This window comes from Hylobates moloch, unplaced genomic scaffold (genome assembly GCF_009828535.3).
Source record: "Hylobates moloch isolate HMO894 unplaced genomic scaffold, HMol_V3 SCAFFOLD_4, whole genome shotgun sequence".
NCBI lineage: Eukaryota > Metazoa > Chordata > Mammalia > Primates > Hylobatidae > Hylobates > Hylobates moloch.
The window spans coordinates 136,285,654-136,306,370 of record NW_026652279.1 but is presented as its reverse complement, the minus strand read 5'-3'; the positions used below and the strand labels follow the sequence as shown (position 1 = coordinate 136,306,370).

At 37.4% G+C, this 20,717-nt stretch overlaps 1 non-coding gene across 1 annotated transcript; it reads right to left on the bottom strand.

Annotated features, from left to right (window-relative positions):
• Window positions 1-763: 763 nt before the first annotated feature.
• On the bottom strand, window positions 764-870 carry LOC116467610 (U6 spliceosomal RNA). The gene has a single exon (XR_004247828.1). It is a non-coding gene; the product is annotated as a U6 spliceosomal RNA (small nuclear RNA).
• Between the last annotated feature and the right edge of the window lie 19,847 nt (window positions 871-20,717).

Genomic DNA, 20,717 nt, shown 5'->3' with positions numbered 1-20,717 from the left:
TTGCAGGGCAGACCTGGTGGAAAAGAAATCCCTCAGCATTTGCTTCTCTGGAAAGGATTTTACTCCTCCTTTGCTTATGAAGCTTAGTTTGGCTGGATATGAAACTCTGGGTTGAAAATTCTTTTCTTTAAGAGTGTTGAATATTGGCCCCCAATCTTTTCTGGCTTGTAGAGCTTCTGCTGAGAAGTCCACTGTTAGTCTGATCGGCCTCCCTTTGTCGATGACTTGGCCTTTCTCTCTTGCTGCCCTTAGCAGTTTTTCCTTCATTTTGACCTTGGAGAATCTGGTGATTATGTGTCTTGGGTTTATCTTCTCGTGGAGTATCTTAATGTTATTGTCTGTATTTCCTGAATTTGCATTAGGTTGGGGAAGTTCTCCTGAATGATATCCTGAAGTGTGTTTTCCAGCTTGTTTCGATTCTCCCCATCTCCTTCTGGTACTCCCATCAATCGGTCTTTTTATGAAGTCCCATATTCTTGTAGGCTTTGTTCATTCCTTTTCATTCTTTTTTTTTCTCTATTCTTGTCTGCACATCTTATTTCAGTAAGGTGGTCTTCAGACTCTGATATCCTTTCTTCCTCTTGTTCGATTCAGCTGTTGATACTTGTGTACTTTTCACGAAGTTCTTGTGCTGTGTGTTTCAGCTCCATCAAGTCGTTTATGTTCCTCTCTAAACTGCTTATTCTACTTAGCAGTTCCTCTAACATTTTATCAAGGTTCTTAGCTTCTTTGCATTGTGTTAGAACATGCTCCTTTAGCTCATAAAAATATGGAACACTTCACGAATTTGCATGTCGTCCTTGTGCAGGGGCCATGCTAATCTTCTCTGTATTGTTCCAATTTTAGTATATGTGCTGCCGAAGCAAGCCCACATCTCTGAGCTTTTGAAACTTCTTGCCTGTTCTTCCCAGGTTCTTTCTCTTCGTTGTTTCCTTGCTTTTAAAAAAGTTTTTTACATAAATATCTCTAAACAATGCTTAACTTTGTTTTTTAGCATTTTCAAAATTGTTTCATGCCATCTTCAGTCTTCTGTGTTTAATGTTTTGACTTAACATAATGTCTCTCAGATACTTTCATGTTATTGTTTATGGTTATATTCATTTTCATCACTACATCATCTACTACATATGTTTTTCAAATTTTATTTATCCATTGTTTTTTAGATGGATATGGATTAATCTTTTTAAAAATTATAACTGTAATACACAATGTTGAATACCTTTTGCTTAATGTTGTCCATAATACTTGGAAGTAATGTACTTATAAAATTTTTCTCAATCAAATGAGCATTAAATATTGGCTTATTTTGGTGTCACATTCATTTTCCTAATTATTAATGAGGGTGAACTTCTTTCTCAGTTTAAAAATACTGTTATTCTAAGTTCAAGGGAACAAGTGCAAGTTTGTTACATAGGTAAGCGTGTTTCATGGGGGTTTGTTGTACAGATTACTTCATCACCCAGGTATTAAGCCTAGTAGTCATTAGTTATTTTTCCTGATCCTCTCCCTCCTCCCACCTTCCACCCTCTGAAAGGCCCCAGTGTGTATTGTTACCCTCCTCACCATGTGTCCACGTGTTCTCATCATTTAGTTCCCACTTAGAAATGAGAACATGCAGTATTTGGCTTTCTGTTCCTGCGTTAGTTTGCTAAGGATAATGGCCTCCTGTTCCATCCATGTTCCTGTGAAGGACATGATCTCATTCTTCTTTATGGCTGCTTAGTATTCCATGGTGTATATACACCACATTTTATTTATCCAGTCTATCATTGATGGGCATTTAGGTTGATTCCATGTCTTTGCTATGGTGAACAGTGCTGCAATAAACATGTGTGCACGTTTCTTTGTAACAGAATGATTTATATTTGTTTGTGTATATACCTAGTAATGCAATTGCTTGGTCAAATGATATTTTTGTCTTTAGGTCTTTGGGGAATATTACACTGTATTCCACAATGGCTGAACGAATGTATAAGCATTCTTTTTTCTCCACAACCTTGCCAGCAACTGTTAGTTTTTAACTTTTTAACAATAGCCATTCGGACTGTTGTTTGATGGTATCTCATTGTGGTTTGGATTTGCATTTCTCTAATGATCAGTGATGTTGACCTTTTTTCTTATGATTGTTGGCCACATATACGTCTTCTTTTGAAAAGTGTGTGTTCATGTCCTTTGCCCACTTTTTTGTATTTTTTATTTCTTGTAAATTGTTTAAAAGTTCCTTATAGATGTTGGATATTAAACCTTTGTTGGATGCATAGCTTGCAAAAATTGTCTCTCATTCTGTAGGTTGCCTGTTTACTCTGTTGATAGTTTCTTTTGCTGTGCAGAAGCTCTTTAGTTTAATTTGATCCCATTTGTGAGTTTTTGCATTTGTTTCAATTGCTTTTGGCATCTTCATCATGAAATTTTTAACCGTGCCTATGTCCTGAATGGTATTGCCTTGGTTGTCTCCCAGGGTTTTTATTGTTTTGGGTTTTACATTTAAGTCTTTAATCCATTAATCTGTCTTGAGTTAATTTTTGTATATGGTGTAAGGAAGGAGTCTAGTTTCAATCTTCTGCATGTGGCCAGCCAGTTATTCCAGCACCATTTATTGAATAGGGAATCCTTTTCCAATTGCTTGTTTTCATCGTGTTTGTTGAATATCAGATAGTTTTTTCTCAGTTTATTGGCAGTTAGTGGTTTCTCTTCCATAAAATCACCTCTTCTTAGTTTTTGGCCATTTTCGGTTGGGTTGTTAGACTTTACAAAAATTAATTTGAATGAATTCTTAAGACATATTAGATATTAATCTCTGTTTGTCACATGTGTTTCAAATATCTTCTCCTAGTGTTGATTTGCCTTTTTACTTTCTTTTCAGCGCTTTGAAATGTATTATTATTCTTAATTTCTGTGTAGTAGAAATTATCAATCTTTTATGATATTTTTAATTTTGATGAGGTTCAATTTATTAATTTTTTCCTTTTATGGATTGTGCTTTTGGTGCCAAGTCTTAGAAATATTTGCCTAGCCCTACATCCTAAATTTTTGTACAATTAAGTCTGTGATGCATTTTGAGTTAATTTTTTATAAGCTGTGAAGTTTGGGTTGAGGTTTACATTTTGCTTATGTTTTTCCAATTGCTTCAGCACCATTTGCCAAAAGACTTTCCTTCCTCCACTGAATTGCTTATGTACCTTTGTTAAGAATCAGCTGAGTGTATTTGTGTGAGTTTATTTTGGGGTTCTTTATACCCTTCCACTGATCTATGTGTCCATCCCTCCACTGATACCATGCTCTTGATTATTGTAGCTATAGAATAAACATGAATATTGGTTAAAGTGATTTCTTCCACTTTAAACCTCAATAGGATTTAGATAGGCATTGCATTAAACCTACATCATTACTCTGTTGAGGCTTCCAATCCATGAACATAGTATGTCTCCACTTATTTAGAGCATTGACTGATTTCCTCAGTATTTTGTAATTTTTAGCATATAGATCCTGTACCTGTTGTATTTAAAGTGCATCTAAGCATTTCATTTTCTTTGGAACAACTGTAAATGGAATGGTGATTCTGATTTTGGTTGCTGCATATTTATTGTTAGTATGTAGAAGTGTGACTGATTTTTCTGCATTGATCTGATATTCTTTGACCTTGCTGAACTCATTTGTTCATTCTAGGATCATTTTTGTAGATTTCTTGGGATATTCTATGTTGATAATTTTGTCATCTAAAATACAGTCTTACTTTTTCCTTTCCAATTCATACGCCTTTATTTTTTGCCTTATTGCAGGGTCTAGGATTTCCAGTGCTATATTTTCTAAGAATTGTGAGAGCAGATATTGGACATTTTTACATTGTTTCCAATGTTGTACGGAAAGCATTCAGCCTTTCACCATTAAACATGATGTTAGCTGCAATTGTAGGTGCCCTTTATCAGGGTGAACTTAGCACCTATCTCTCTTTCCCTCACTTGCTGACAGTTTATAACATGAATGGTGTTGGATATTGTGAAATGCTTTTGCCATGTCAGATGATATGACTGATTGGATTGGCATTTTTTGTATTAAAAGATCCTTTTCTATTTTGAGATCATAAAGATATTCTATTTTGTTTTCTAAAAGTTTTGAAGTTTTGCCTTTTACATTTATATATTTATTCCATTGGGAATTGATTTTGCCAATAGCATGAGAAAGTGTGCAACTTAATTTTTATAAGGATTGCTGATTGTATCAGCTCTTTTATTGAATATATATCCTTTTGCCATATCTCTCATATGATTGGGTCTGCTTTGTTCTGTCGCACTGAATGATCTCTCTGCTCTGGGCTAATATCATATAGCTCTAATTATCTTAGTTCTGTAAGCCTTGAGATTATGTTGGGCAAATCTCTACACTGTATTCTTCATCAGAAGTTTCTCCCCTATTTTGTAATATTCATTTTCCATATAAATTTTAGAATTGGCTACCATGTTTCTTGAAAAGCCTATCGGATTTTTAATCTGTAAACAATTTATGGAAATTGACATCTTTTTGATATTGAGTTCTGACACTTTCCATGAAAATAATATTCCAATTATTTAGAGATTCTTAAATATCTCTTATAATGTTAAAAAGTTTCTCCATAAATGTCTTGTGCTTATTTTGTCTGATTAATTTCATGGTAGCTTGGTACCTTAAAGGGTTTTCTAAAAAGTAGCTTTTTAAAATAGTATCTTATTGCATAATGTTTGTTTGTTGTTGATATATAACTAATTAATTTCTATGCATTAATCTCACATTCAAGCACTTTACTAGACACTCTTACTAGCTCTAATTTTTGGCAGATTATTTTGGGTCTTTAATGTGGAAATCATATTATATATGAATAAAGGGGGTTTTGTTGCTTCCTTTCCAGTCCTTTTCATTTTTTTGCCCCTTTGTCCTTATTACACTATTATGTTAAACAGAAGTGATGATAATAGACATTCTTTTCTTGTTCCTGATTTTAAATTACTTTACCATTAAAATTTATATTTACTGTAAATTTTTGATAGACAAATTTTGTCAGGTTAAGAAAGCTTTCTTTGATTTCTATTCTGAGCTTTTTTTAAAAAAAATGCAAATGGGTGTTAAGTTTACCAAATAGTTTCTACACATTGTGACATAATAACTTGTTTCTTTAATTTGATAGATCATACATATAGATTTTTTTTGCCAATGTAAACCAACTTTTCCTTCTTGAAATTCATCTAACTTGATCATGATATATTATCTATCAGTGCAGTACCTTTAACCATCATTACCAATCAATTGGAATCACCAAGTAACTGGAAATTATTTACCAACTCTGACTTAAGTGAGCTTCCTTTATTCTCTCCTCCACCAGACATACTTCCATTTTAGTACACAAATTCTTCAATTCCAAAAGTACATACACAACATGAAATATAAATTGTTTACGTTTAAATTCAGGTAAAGGAGATATTTGCAAAAGAGGCTTATTTTGCTGCATCTCCTTCAAATCATCCTATGTAGGTAAAAGTCTATTTAATCTGTTCAAAATTCAGGCCTACTCAGAAGAGTTGGGTGTGGTTTAAAGCTCAAAGGAACCCTCAGTTTGTGACTAAATGGACAGGCACAGGAAATATCCACAGGATAAACTAACAAGTGTCTGTTTTAACTCTAGAAACCAAATGGGGTCAGGCGCAGTGGCTCACACCTGTAATACCAGCACTTTGGGAGGCCGAGGTGGGCAGATCACTTGAGGTCAGGAATTCAAGAGCAGCCTGGTCAACATGTTGAAACCTTGTCTCTACTAAAAACACAATAACTAGCCAGGCAAGTGGGGTATGCCTGTGGTCCCAGCTACTTGAGAGGCTGAGAATCACTTGAACCCCAGAGGCAGAGGTTGTAGTGAGCAGAGATTGCACCACTGCACTCCAGCCTTCCAGCCTGGGCGAGAGAGCGAGACTTCAACTAAAAAAAAAAAAAAAAAAAAAAAAAAAAAAAAAAAAAAAAAAAAAGAAGAAGAAAAAGAAACCAAATGGTAAATTTTTTGAGTTTCTTCTGAGAGGATATCTCGTTTATATCTCTTTGTCCAGCGTGTTGTCGGAAACTATGTGTTTTTCTAATTTTTGCACTTGATTCATTAGTAGCAGACTATACATGCTTAGCTCATGTGGGTTTCTGTTTCTGTGTTTTTCCTAAAAGACAGAGGAGGAGGGAAGAGAAGTTCTGGGCTAAAGACCCGAGAGCCTTTCATTTAAAGGCTTATAGCCAAACCGCAAGCCTGTGGTGATCTAGACCAATTAAATCAGAAACACTGGAGTTGAGACTCAATTATTGATATATTACAAACCTCCCTGGGTGATTCCGATGTGCAGGAAAGGATGTGAATCAGTGTTTCCAGCTATCAGAGTCAAATGACTATTAATATATATCTAAGGACATAGCAGACATTTTGTAAATATATTTATTCACCTAGTCTTGAGCCTCTTTAAATATAATGGAAAGGGAAGTGTTTTAATGTTTTACTCTCTAAAACTTTTACTATCTTGGAACTTTTCCTGTAGTAGACTAGCAATGAGAAAATCACGGAGGAGGCAGTGACAGCAGAATGACAACAAAAAACACACAGAGGTGTGTGTGTGTGCACACACACAGATTCAAATATTGCAAGTAAAAGGTGAGAAATTGGGGGTCCATAATTTTCTACTATACTTTGGTGGTGAATGAGACATAAAAACCTTTTTTTTCTACTGATCACAGCATGATTTTCTTTAGGTTCAAGCCCAGTGCTCTGAGTAAGTTGGTTAGCTCCAACCAGGTAAATAGTTTCACTAAAGGTAACACTCTCCTCCCAGAGGAGAAATGCCATCTATAACCTGCCATTGATTGAAGTGGCTGACCCTGTAGAACACACATACAAGTTCTACCCACCCTGTATCCTGCACCAACCCTGAAGCACAGGCACTTTCTGCAGGAGGCAAAGAAGAAACAGCCTGCACTAACTGCTGGGCTTTGCAGGTGACAATAGGAAAGGTTTATTACAGTTTCTGAACATGTTAGAAAGTAAATCTCTATTGTAGATATCCCTGCAAGTCCAAAACTGTAGGAGGTTTAGAAAAATACGGGTTTTAGCAGCAGGTGAAACAATGATGACAGCACTATAAGTCTAATGTTGAATTTTTCTAAGTTTCTTAAACATGACATTGGCCATGGGTCAATCATATGTTTCAATCTTTAAAGAGATGGAAAAGATATTTTGTCCCCAGGTTCTTTTCTATGACAACGCTGATTGTACTGTGGCATCGTATAGTTGGTAGACTGAGTAGAAAGTAGTATAGATTTTCATTGTTATTAACCATCTATAATTCAATTTTTTAGGAAGATGCAAAGTAAATTGTTAGTGAAAATTGTCTAGAGCCTGATACAATGGACTTTTGAAGTTTGTTTCTGCTGCATACCAAAGTGATGTCTTCCACATCAACTTCAAGCCATGAAAAGTTACACAAAAAGGACTTCATGTATACTTTCTCTATGGTATTCGTCATCACTCATTCAGGCAATATTGACTGATTCCTCTTCTGGGCAGGCTTTGTGCCGGGAAATGGAGAAAATGCATAGGGACATATGTGAAACTGTCCCTGATATTAGGGAGGAAGAGACACTCAAATAACTTTGAGATTGTAGTTACTGTACAGCTAGGACATAGATGAAAAGCAACAAAGCAGGTCATTCAAATGTTCATTTATATGATAACACAAACCCATATGTTTGAAATAATCGGTGTGACAATCAGAACCTCTCAGTTTCCATCTGGATATCTGTTGTATTGTCAACACTGCCCAATTTTGAGGGTCATTTGGTTTTGTAGCATGACAGATTCTTTCAAGTTCATTTGTTTCCTTTCTTGTAACGTGTTGCTGCAGCTCCAATAATACCCTTTTGATGATATCACAGATGATGATTCATCCTTAGGTCTTATTCACTCAACACACTAGGTTACACTGGCACAAATCCTCATTTCATTTTTGCTACCTAATTGGAAAACTACTGTCAAATACTTCAAGAAGGAGAAAGAAACCCCAGGAGAATTAGGTGATAATATTATTCACTGCTATCTATTGAGAGCATTTATCTAATCAAAACAAAAGATGTAACACCTGCTATGTATCTAGCACTCTCCCCAGCTGGTGCAGATGGATGCAGCCAGCTTGAGCTCTGAAATCTCCTCCATCCCTGAGTAGTCCCTGAGTGGTGGTTTGAGCCAGGCAGTGAGGGGAGAAGCGGGCTAGGCTAGCTCAGCTCAGCAAGATCTCATGGCTGCCTGGCAAGTCACTTTGATGTGCTGTGCCTTTGAAGTCAGTTCTTTCATATGGGGCACTCTTCCCACCAGTCTCTTTCTTAGCCCCTGTGGTTTATCAGAAGGAGAAGTCTTCCAATAATTACTTCTTTGAGGGAGGCAGAAAGAGAAGTGAGACCTTGAAGGAAGAAAACAAAGACAGGGAGAGAGTGAGAGAGCAAGAAAGCTAGAACTAGGGAGTGAATATTAAAGGCAGTTGGCATTTGAATTTACCTTGCCTATATTTTAGTTGAAATGTCTACCCTTAAGCTGGATTTAGCTTTACAGGTGCTTTTTCGGAAGGAGGGAGGAATTTTATACTCTTACATCTAGCTTCGTGGGCCTGTCTGATGCTAATAAGAACACTGTTAGCTTGTGTTTTAAAATATCATCTTAAAAGAAGTCTTGAGTTTGCTTGAGTATCTTTATTTCACTAATTTTAGAAACTCTTCTAGAAACTGTAGGCACACCACGGCCAATATCCTCATCTGTAAAATGGGGTTAATAGCGGTAAATATTTCATGAAGTTATGATGAGGAGGAGATGAACTAAGATTTGTAAACTGCTTAAAAATGTGCCTTGAGAAGGAAATGCTATGTAAGCATTTATTAAATGGAATAATAAAGAATGATTTAAAAATAAAATATAAAAAACAAATAAGAATAAAAACCAACAGGGTAAGTTAGATTGTTCATCATTTAATCCTGATCTATGCTGATTTATTTTTAAAATTAGGTTGATTACTCTAGAGAAGTCAGTGTAGTGTCTGTCCCCTCTTTCCATAGCTGGATGATGCAGAAATTCCATATTGGTGCCACATCTTATAGATAACTCAGAAGACACTTGTTTTAGTTATTTCTAAGCCTCAGGCTTTTGACTTCTATGGAGCTAAGGAGGACACCTGTCCTTAGCTACTTAGATTTTGGCAAGAATATTATTGCATTGTCTAGTGGTTTGGCTCAGACATGGCCTAGAGTAGATAATGACTGCCTGATATGGCTTGGATGTTTGTCCCCTCCGAAGCTCATGTTGAAATGTAATTGTCAGTGTTGGAAGTGGGGCCTGGTGGGAGGTGGCTGGGTCATGGGGGAAGATCCCTCTTGAATAGCCTGGTGCCCAACTTGAGGTAAAAAGTGAGTTGTTACTCTGGTTGTTTAAAGGAGCCTGGAACCCCCTCCTCTCTCTCTCTCGCTTCCTCTCTCACTGTAGGATATGCTGGCTCTCCCTTTAGCTCCTGCCATGATTGCAAGCTCCTTGAGGCCTCACCAGAAACAGATGCTGGCACCAGACTTCCTGTACAGCCTGTGGAATCGTAAGCTAGAAACACCTCTCTATTTTCTTTATAAATTACCTGGTTTCAGGTATTTCTTTATAGCAATGCAAATGGACTAACACACTACCTTTATTCTGTGAAAAGTTTCTCTGGCTTGAAATATGGTGAACAACATCATTTGTCCCTTATTCCAGGAAGAAGTTCAAAATCCTTTCAGATTCCATGTATTCTTTCTATATTTCTGTTGCGTCTCTTACCACGTACAGCTGACTCTTGAAAAATGTAAGGGTTAGGGTCACTGATCCCTGTGTAGTTGAAAATTCCGGCATAAATTTTGACTGCTCTTAACTACTTAAAACTTAACTACTAATAGCTTACTATTGGCCAGAGGCCTTACTGAAAACATGAACAGTTGGTTAACACATATATTTTGTATGTTATATGTATTACAGAGTGCATTCCTAAAATAAAGTAAGCTAGAGAAAAGAAAATGTTATTAAGAAAATTGTAAGAAAGAGAATATATGTTTACTATCCATTAAGTGGAAGTGAATCATCATAAAGATCTTCATTTTCAAGGGTGGCAGAGGCATAATAAAAACCATGTATAAATGGATCCTTGCAATTCAAACACATGTTGTTAAGGGTCAACTGTATTTCAGAAGCAATGCCAAAATAAAGCAGTTGCTGCCTCCTTTGACTGATAAATGTGCATATGAAGAAGTTCGTTACTGAAGAGAATCTATCCCAATGACATATGTGGACATAGCATCAAATTTTAATAGATATGAGTGCAAACAGTCCACATATCAGTTGCTTGAGGTCATCTTTCAGAAACCAAGGGTTGGCCATGCCTCTTCCCAATGACCCCCAGCAAAGCCCCTAATTTCCCTCATGTCATCTTCTCTAGAGTGGCAGGAGGCCAACTGGGTGTGTCGTAATGAGAAAGTTTGTCCTGCGTTATGAGCGTGAAGAATTAAGGAAAGTTGCAGAGTTGAATTCATACTGGTATTAATATGGTCTATTTTCACAAACAGACTATGCATAAGTATGTAGCTGGAGAAGAGATTACTCAGAGCAGGCAGGTCTATTAGAAAAAAGTGGGAAGGGAATAATAACAGTACTGCAACTATATAAATAAAAACTTTTTATGCACCTGGGAGAAAATAACAATAGTAATGGCAATTATTTTAAGTGAAAACTTTCTATGTACCTGTTTTTTTTTTTCTACAGGCACATTATTTCATTTAACTATAATCACAGTACTTTGAGCTGTCAGTCATTTTGTTCATTTTTCTAAAGGAGGAAATGGAGATTGAGGGTTATTAAGCATTTTACCCAGTGATACACGGCAGAGCCAGAATTCAAATCTAGGCATGCCTAACTCAAAAGCACAGGTTTTTTCAACTAAATCCTCCTCAGTCATATTTAGCTGAATGCATAGAGGCAGTGCTGCAGGTTAACTCGTGGCTTCAGAGAACACCACTAATAGAGCTGTTTTGTGTGGTCAATAATGAAAATAATTTTGAAGAAAGCTGATCATGGGTATAGGGAACAAACCAAAAGAGAGCTCTCATCTAAATGTTAAAAAATTAACTTATATTTTATATTAGTTTTACTTTTTCCCCACAAGGAGCAAAGTTTCTTCAGGAAAGAGACCATGAAGGAAGAAAACTATTAACTTGATGACAACAAATGCTGAAAAATATGTCATCTAGAAAGAATTATTTTTCCAGGATGAATCCGTAATATGACTTTTCTGGACATTGAGAAAATTCAATATGAAAGAGAAATGTGGTGTAAAGTAGAATTTAGAATTTAGTAATAGAGGGAGTTAGAGTAGTGAGGGAAACTATATCCCCCTCGCTATTAGCATAGATCACTGCACTCCCAATGCTTTATTATGTACTTCCTATAAACAAAAATACTGTTATATACAACCACAATATAATTATAAAAATCAAGAAGCTAAGACGGGTACGTTAACTAACTGAGCAGTATCTATGTAATACTCAGACCCCATTCGAGTTTTGCCAGTTGTGTCAGTAATGTCCTTTACAGAAGAAGAATCCAGTTAAGAATCACACATTGAGTTTCTTTTTATTTCTTTAGTTGTGTCTCTTTAGTTTGTTTTTGTTGGAAACAGTTTCTTTCTTTTCATTTTGGCATCTTGACATTTTTTAAGGTTGTAGACCAGTTATTTTGTACATTTCCATTCACTTTTGGGATTCTTAGACATTTCATTATAGTCTGATTCCAATTATGTATCAGCATCACCGAGGTGATCCTGTGATCCACACAGTTATCAGGTGGTACAAAATTTGTTCTCTCTGATCACTTGATTGAGGTGGTGTCTTCCAGGCCTCTCCTTTCAGAACTTACTTTTCACCTTTGTAATTAATAAGTATTTCATGAAGAAGCACTTTGAGGCTATGTAAATATCCCATTTGTGATTAAACTTTTTTTCATTTATATATATATCTACAAATTCATGGGTTCCTATTTTATTGAATGGTTTATAATCCATCACAATCATTCATTCAGTGCTAAAATAATCCCAGGCTTTTCAGTGGCTCCTGTGTTATTCTGTCCCCATGTAATATGGTTTGGCTGTCTCCCCACCCAAATGTCACCTTGAATTGTAATAATCCCCATGTGTCAATTGTGGGGCCAGGTGGAGATAACTGAGTCATTGGGGTGGTTTTCCCCATATTGTTCTTGCAGTAATGAGTAAGTCTCATGAGATCTGATGGTTTTATAAACAGGAGTTCCCCTGCACAAGCTCTCTTGCCTGTTGCCAAGTAAGATGCATCTTTGTTCCTTCTTTGCCTTCAGCAATGATTGTGAGGCCTCCCCAGCCATGTGAGACTGTGAGTCCATTAAACCTTTTTTTCTTTATAAATTACCCAGTCTCAGGTACGTCTTTATTAGTAGCATGAGAACAGACTAATACACCACCTTTCTTTGAGCACTTCCTTGTTTTCTGGACAAAATGTTCCAGACTCATTTTACTTTCCCTGCCCAAACTAGCTATCAGCCATTTCTCCATGGATTTCTGGTTCCTTTTAGTGGAGAATAGCACTTAGAAGCTAAGATCTGGGCACTCGGGATGCTCGTTGCTATTGGGGTATCAGCACTCCAGGCCCTCACAGTGGACACACACACACATAGGCAAACACACACATACCCACACACTTGCATTTATATTTTTTTGCTATGCCTCATCTATCTCTCAAGCTAGCTAACTATCTATGGAAAACCATAAACTCACACTGATCCTACCAACATTAATTCAGCTCTACAGGTTTGTTCTAGTTTTCTCAGATTTTGTTTTTGTAATTCTTAGCTGAAAAAAAAAACCAAACAACAAACTTGGTTTTCATTATCTTTAATGTATTTATGTGATCACTTCCCCTGTATGTAACACATTTTCAATGGCTACACCACCTCTCTCCCCTGTTCACATGCCTTTCTTATTCCACCTAGGCTCTGACTCCTTCTACTAGGTTGTTCTCCACCCTGCTTGGGTGCTGGCTCCCCATGCCTGGCCACCCCCCACTCCACGTGCTGTCTTCCTCACATGGTCTAGGCTCTGCCACTGTGTGCTGGGCAGCCCCCAAGTGGATGCCCTCCTCACACTGCTCAGTGTCTGATTGTCCACCCTGGGCCTCCATCTGCATGGTCACCTTCTCTTCTCCCAACTTGTGCTCCGACACCCTATACCAGCCCACCCTCCAGCATGGATACCCTCCCTGCCCTGTTTGGCTTCTGACTTCTCCCTCCTGCCCCTCAGTAAACACCCTCATCACCCTGCCTGGGCTCTGTTACCCCATGCATGCCACCCCTTTGCCTGCACGGATGCCTACCTTGCCTTGCCCCATCGAGTGCATTTTGGACTGAATTGCTCAGGAAGGAAAAGGAAGGAAATGAAAGGCAAAGGGAGGAAGAAGGACAAGTTGAGGAAGAAAAACGATGAATACTTTTGAATGAACATCATTAAAAATATGGGCTGTTTTCTAGTTGAATTTCACCCTCTGAAGTCTTTCTTTTCTTTTCTTTTTTCCAGGAGGGGGTGAGTCTCTCTCTGTCACCTAGGCTGCAGAGCAGTGGCGCCATCATAGCTTACTGCAGCCTTGAACTCCTGGGATCAAACGATCCTCCCACCTTGGCATCCCACATCCTGAGTAGCTTGGACTACAGGTACAAGCCAGTGCATCCAGCTGAGCTCTTTGCTAGCAGTTTAGCAGGTGAGTTTTTACTCAGTTGCCCTTATTATTTATAATTCCAAAAGATCACAAATGAATTTCTGTTCTAATAAGCAAACACACTGATAGTCAATCCAACTGTGAACTATCCTTTAAAAGGCTTGGATTATAATCAAACAACTATAACTGTTTTCTTATATATATAATTGTGTTGCTAAAGAGTTTAAAAGTCAGAGACTATAATGGGTATCATATCTTTAACCAGCTTGGAGTTTTAACTGGAATCCAGTTAAATTCTAGGCAAAAATTACAGTGCCCACTAAATGGTCTTTTAATTTTTGGCTGCCTTTATTTAAAAGGAGACTTCACAGTCTTGCAAAAATTTATCTGGCAGCTGCAACTAGATGATCATATTCACTTTAAACACAAATGTAGGGTCCTACTCCTAGCCCATGTTTTTGAAGAGACACTTGTAAGAATGATAAAGGTTAGTCTAGATCATAACCAGCCTTGGAATCCTAGTGCCTTCCACTCAGATAAATATCTCTATGGCCTTTTATTTCCATATTCTCATTTATATATTTTATGATAACTAAGAAACCAAACTATAGAAACACTTTTTAAGTTTTCTTCAGGAAAAAAGTGTAAAAACATATTTCCAGATATAGAACAGATGCACACAACATGCCTTGAAAATAGTATGAAAACTGTCATTTCAGCCTGCACAATCACATTTTTTTCACCTGCTTAGGGAATTGTACATCTCTGTCTTGTTGAACACATTCTTGACTGTAAAATTGAAGACTGCCAGGTGAAAAATGCTGCTTTAAGCATGTTATTTCATAGCTTATATTTTACATTTGGAAGCAAAGCATTAAACTACATACTAAAGCATAATGAAATGATGTTAAAGAATGGAATTGATTTTAAGAAGACACAAGTTGCAGAAATACCTTTGTAGATCAATCAAGATTAATTTATATAGCACTCTTCAAAGTCTAAATATACTGAACTTGGACAATCTAAGCCCAACTGAAACAGTTAGTCTCTTAGACCAAAGGCCCCGGTAATCCTAAGAGTATTTCAATATTTGAAAAAGTACCTACACTAAAGTATTTCAGCTTATATTATTTAATTCCCATTCTGTTGATTAAAAAAATATTTGCTAAAAGATATAACTTCCTTTTGTCTGTAGACTTCTGGCTTATTTATTATTATATTAAATACACCAGTTTTGTGAAATTGAAAAAATATGTTCAAAATTTGTATATGAACACACACAATTCTAAATTTTTATTTTTATTAATTTATTTATTCTAGAGAAAGGATCTCCCTCTGCCACTCAGGCTGGAGTGTAGTGACATGATCATAGATCCTGTATTAATCCATTCTCATGCTTCTAGGAAGAAATACCCGAGACTGGATAATTTATAAAGAAAGGAGGTTTAATTGGGTTCCAGTTATGCCTAGCTGGGGAGGCCTCAGGAAACTTACAATCACGGCAGAAGGTACCTCTTCACAGGGCAGCAAGAGAGAGAATGAGAGCCAGCAGGGAAAATGCTAGACACTTACGAAACCATCAGATCTCATGAGAACTCACTCACTATCATGAAAACAGCATGGGGGAAAAACCCCCATGATCCAATCACTTCTGACTGGGTCCCTCCCATGACACATGCAGATTATGGGGACTACAATTCAAGAAGAGATGTGGGTGGTGACACAGCCAAACCATATCAACCTCAAACTCCTAGCCTTAAGACATCCTTCTGCCTCAGCCTTGTGAGTAGCTGGGACCATAGGCATGAACTACTATGCCCAGCTAATTTTTATTTTTTTGCTTCTTATAGAGACAAGGTCTCTCTCTATTGCCCAGGCTTGTCTTGGACTCTTGCGCTTAAGTGTTTCTCCTGCCTTGGTCTCCCAAAGTGCTGGGATCACAGGCACGAGCCTGTGATCTAAAATCCAAATTTTTAGAACCTAAAAATACCCTAAGAGCAAAAAATAGTTTTTGAGTAAAGCCATCTACCTGACCTTTATCAAGTGCTCACTCTATGTGCCTCACGTGTGTTATATAATTGGATCAATCATCACCTTCATCCTAAGGAGCAGACATTTTTATCATCCTCATCTTTCAGATGAGGAAATTGAGGGCTGGAAAGGCTGAAGAGTTTGCCCAAGGTCACACAGCTGGTATATGGTGGAATAGAAATTTGAACTCAGTATTCTGATTGTACGGTTTATGCTTTTTTTTTTTTTTTTGACAGAGTCTCACTCTGTCACCCAGGCTGGAGTGCAATGGCGTGGTCTCGGCTCATTGCAACCCCTGCCTCCTGGGCACAAACGATTCTCCTGCCTCAGCCTCCCAAGTAGCTGGGACTACAGCTGCATGATACCACATCTGGCTAATTTTTGTATTTTTAGTAGAGATGGGGTTTCACTATGTTGGCCAGGTTGATCTCGAACCCCTGACCTCTTGATCCGCCCCGCTCGGCCTCCCAAAGTGCTGGGATTACAGGCATGAGCCACCACCCCCGGCCTATGCTCTTAACCTTTAGAAGATAAGTGAGAGACCAAAAGAAGGTGGAACCTACAATCTTTGAAGTTGTGTTACTTCCCTTATGCTAAATATACTCCATCAGAGTAAGATTGTAAAAATAAAAATTGGCATTTTTGTAAGTTCACTGTTCTCTGGAGTTCTAGAAAGCAAAGGAAGAGAATAGAGGTGAGATTATGGTTTAGCTATTCACGGCAATAGGGGAAAATTAGAGAGAGAGCCTAGTCTCCTTGGCCCATGCTCCTGCTCTGGCTTCAGAGCCAGGCCTGCCCTTCCCACTGGCCATTTCCAAGTGTAGACTTACAGGTAAAGGCACAGTTTCTGGATCTAGACACTCTTGAATCCTAATCCCTGATGGAACATTTATCACTAGGAGATTATGGAAAAGTGACAACCTCTCTAAGCCCCATTTTCTTTTTATTTGTGAAAAAAAGATACATAATAAAGTAACTCCTTGTAGTGTTGATTTGGGATTAAATGAGGGAATACCGGTACATAATGTAATCAGTCTGTCTTGTACTTCTCCAGCTGCTGCATGCATTGCCCTGTTGCTGACCTCTTGCTGTCTGAAACTCTTATCTCATCATACGCTATGATGAGGTATTACTTGTTGGAAAATTCACCTTCTTCTTTCCACATCAGAATTCATGTTTTGTCTATGAAGGTTGATCTTAGTTTGAATTTAGAAATAAAGTGGTCAAGTGAGCCTCCTGAAAAGTGTTGGCATCTTAAAAGCAAATGTTACCCACATAAATCTAGTTTAGAGACTATCAAGCTGCGTGATAATGTGCAGGGGATTTCAGGTAGGTAGAGAAGGAGAGATATTGTGATGAGCTTCCTCAGAGCAAAATGTATCCGAACTTTCAAAAGAGTGAAAGGTAAAGAAAAAGTAAAATGTATTAGCCATGGTCTGTTCTGTTAGAGGGCTGGCCTCTTTCTGATCTGCCCCCCTCCTCACTCAAAGTCCCATTCAAAAGCCTGAACACTTCCTGCTCTGAAGCCAGAACAAGAGGCTCTGAAGATTGGCCGGCCTGACTGTTTTAAAAGGTTACTGGGCTCACCTTGGAGGTACATAGGGGATTTTAGAGCTTGTTAGAATGCACATGTGACTGAACAATTAAATTCAAATCAAGTGCTGTGCTGGTTGATCTAATGAAACAGAAAGAGCCAGTTATTGAATGGAGAAATACTTTCAAAAGTAGATCAGCAGGGATTGCTTTGCTGAAATAAGAGGGGATAAAAGTAAGAGCCCTTAAGAATAAGATTCTCAAGTCAGAGAATTTACACATAATGGGATAGCTCACAGTAGCATGAGTCTTGTTACTAGAATCTCTCTGTTGGTCACAATATGAAATATGTGGTCTTTTCTCTTCCTGACTACTCAGCTCCCAAGAACTATTCACACATATTTACAGTGGCTTGTGCACTGTGTACTGTCCATTGACATTGCTAACACGTAAAGGCCAGGAAGAAAGAATCCATCAATTTCTGCCTACTCATCATCCTTTAGAAGGAAGAATTTGTAGAGCTGAAGCAGAAACATCCACTGCCTTTTTGTTTGCTTGGACTCTGTCTGTAGAGCTTGCTTCTTTGTATTCACTCTCTGTGGTTCTATAAGAAGTAGTTTGAAGGATAATTTTATTAGTATCCAGTCCAGAGAGAACTTCTTTTAAAAATTCAGTGATCTTTAGCACTGCTTTGTCTTTCTCATAAATTCGACATAAGCCCCTTAACAATACATTTGCCTGGAAAGGAGCAACTCCCCTCAAGCCAGGGCTGTAAAGGCTGCGACTTCAACCACCAGGCAATGCAGCTGATTAAGTCCTTGAGGAGCAGCGGGTAGGGAGACTTGGAAACCTAAATCCATTGCAGGAGAAGAAGTACCCCATATGAGCACGACTGTAATAGAATAGGGAAAGAAAGGAATGCAAATAGCCAAAATTGTGAGATCATACCCTTTTAAAAACCATTTTACATTTGTAATTTTCTGTTTAGTGAATGATGAGATTGAAAACCAGGCCAAAGGTTCAGCAGAAAAAAATAGGTCAGTATTCAGAAGCAAAAATGAGGAAGAGTCTGGGTAAGAGATAGATCTAAATGGACTATTTTAGACCTATGTAAGAGACATTGATTGCCTTGAGAAAATAGAAATACCAATTTCTGATGAGCATTGTCTGTTGGGAAAAACTCTGTTGGGAGCATGATCTTTGATTTTTGTTTATAGGATGGACTCTTCTTATTTTATAACCTCAGTGGGAGGAGAGTTACTTTACATGAGGTTTCAGATTTTGCTTCTCTTATTCCTGGTTTGGTCTCTGCCTTCTGTGGTCAGGGATTTTATTGTTTAGGATGAGGCATATTAGTTTGTAGAATTATCTGTCTAACACCTCCATCAATATTCCCTGCTTAGTATTCCTGGCCTTCCTCACTGTGTTCTGTGAATTGTTATCTGATTCTGTTTATGCCACCATCATCTGCACCTCATGATTATATTTGTGACCTTGGTTATATCACTCATTGTCTCTGTCTCAGTATCCTCCTTTGATAAAGAAGAATGACAGCTACTTCTAAGCTCTTTAGAGAAAAATGTGTGCCCTCAGTTATTCATGAAATTATTTATCAGAGTCCTAGGAACTGTAAGACTGAGGAGGTACTTAAACAAAAAATATAGCATTGGAAATTCTACATTTTTGTTATTGTCTATTTTTTAAAAAACTAAATGTAACACAATCATAAGCTGTTGCTATGTATTTTAACATGTTACTGTGTTGGATTCTATATACCGTAATCAAGACATGGCTCCTTTTCATCCAAAAAAGTGAGAATAATGTGCCAGGATATTTGAGACACATAAATGAATGAGCAACATAAAATATAATCATGTCTAATTGCTCTAATCCCAAAGAAATTAAAATATATTTGAATCAAATATATATTTAAATCCCAGGAATTACCCACTAATTTCAACCAATACTCAAAAGAAATCAAACCAATACATCTTTTGTCAAATATTTGTGTCTCAGGCTCTTTGCTGACCACAAGGTTTACAAGAAGAATATGAAGACCCTTTTGTTGCTGAGATTATAGTCTGATGGGGAAGACAGACTTTGTCCTAAAGGGAAAGAACAGTCATTAAATGTCTTACAGCAGAGAGTGCTTTGTATAGCCTTGTACTTTAGAAATATAATTTTGAGTTCCCTGTGAAGAACATTTTGTGGCAGATATCAGAACAAAATTGAACACTGAAGAACAGTTTTAAAGTATTTAAAGTATTTTAAAGAATGAATGGGCTTAAAGACTATCTAACAAACAAATGATAAACAATTTTAAAGGGATGAGAATTTCACCTAAACAAATAATTACCACTGAGTGTGATGACTTCAGGTATTAGGTAGAGACAGCAGAGAAGAGGGAGTGATTAACTCCCTTCACATGAGACAGGACATCTTATCTGAAATGGAACTGCAGGTAACATTGTTTTCCAGATGGGCACAAGGAGATAAGAATATTTTACAGAGAAATCCACTTGCAAAAGCGTGGTAGTTGAGAAAATATTTGCAATTCTCCAGCTTTCTGTGAATTAGTCGCCTGGAGTATATGCAGGAAGGGATTAGGGCTAAAAGATAAGAGGAATTCAATAGATGGAGATCACATATTGAAGAGCTTCATATGCTATGCAAAGTAGTTTAAATCATACCTTGTACTCCCTTAAGAGATTTTGAGCAGGGGAGAGGAATGGTCAGATGTGTTGGTAGTTCACTTCAGCAGCAATATGGAGGACGCATTGGAGAAATTGAAGCAAAGTCAGGAAGAGTAATTAAATTGTTGTTGGGAAACTTCCATTTAAGGGCAGTTAAGATGATGGTTCTGCTTTCCAAATTCACCCAAAACAACAGAAAACTGAAGACTTAGACTCTAGTATTGACAAAAAAACAAAACAAAACAAAAAACCCTAGAAGGTCTCTTGACTCTGAACTACCATTTATGAGGGGGATGGAAGATTATGGGAAGACACAAAGATATAATCCTCTTGACTGAATATTGCAGGCATTAGAGCTGAGTACTATACTTTCAAGCAGGTGGAATACACTGAAGCAAGGTTATAAGCCATTACAGTATAGAAACATAGCATCTGAGGGCAGAGAAGGGAGAGAGAGTTACTGGGAAATAGTGTTAAGTATGTTATTATAGGTATGTAGCTCTCAATAAAAAAAAAAAAAGAAATTTGAACTAGGATTGTCATTTTACCTCCTTTAGGGCAGAATGCATAAGTGGCCAAGAAAATCCAAGTTACACTAAAGAAATTCTCCGCGTCGAAGAAACGTGAGTGGTGGGTAAAAATTGTTGTGCTGACAAATATGGATGAAAAAAG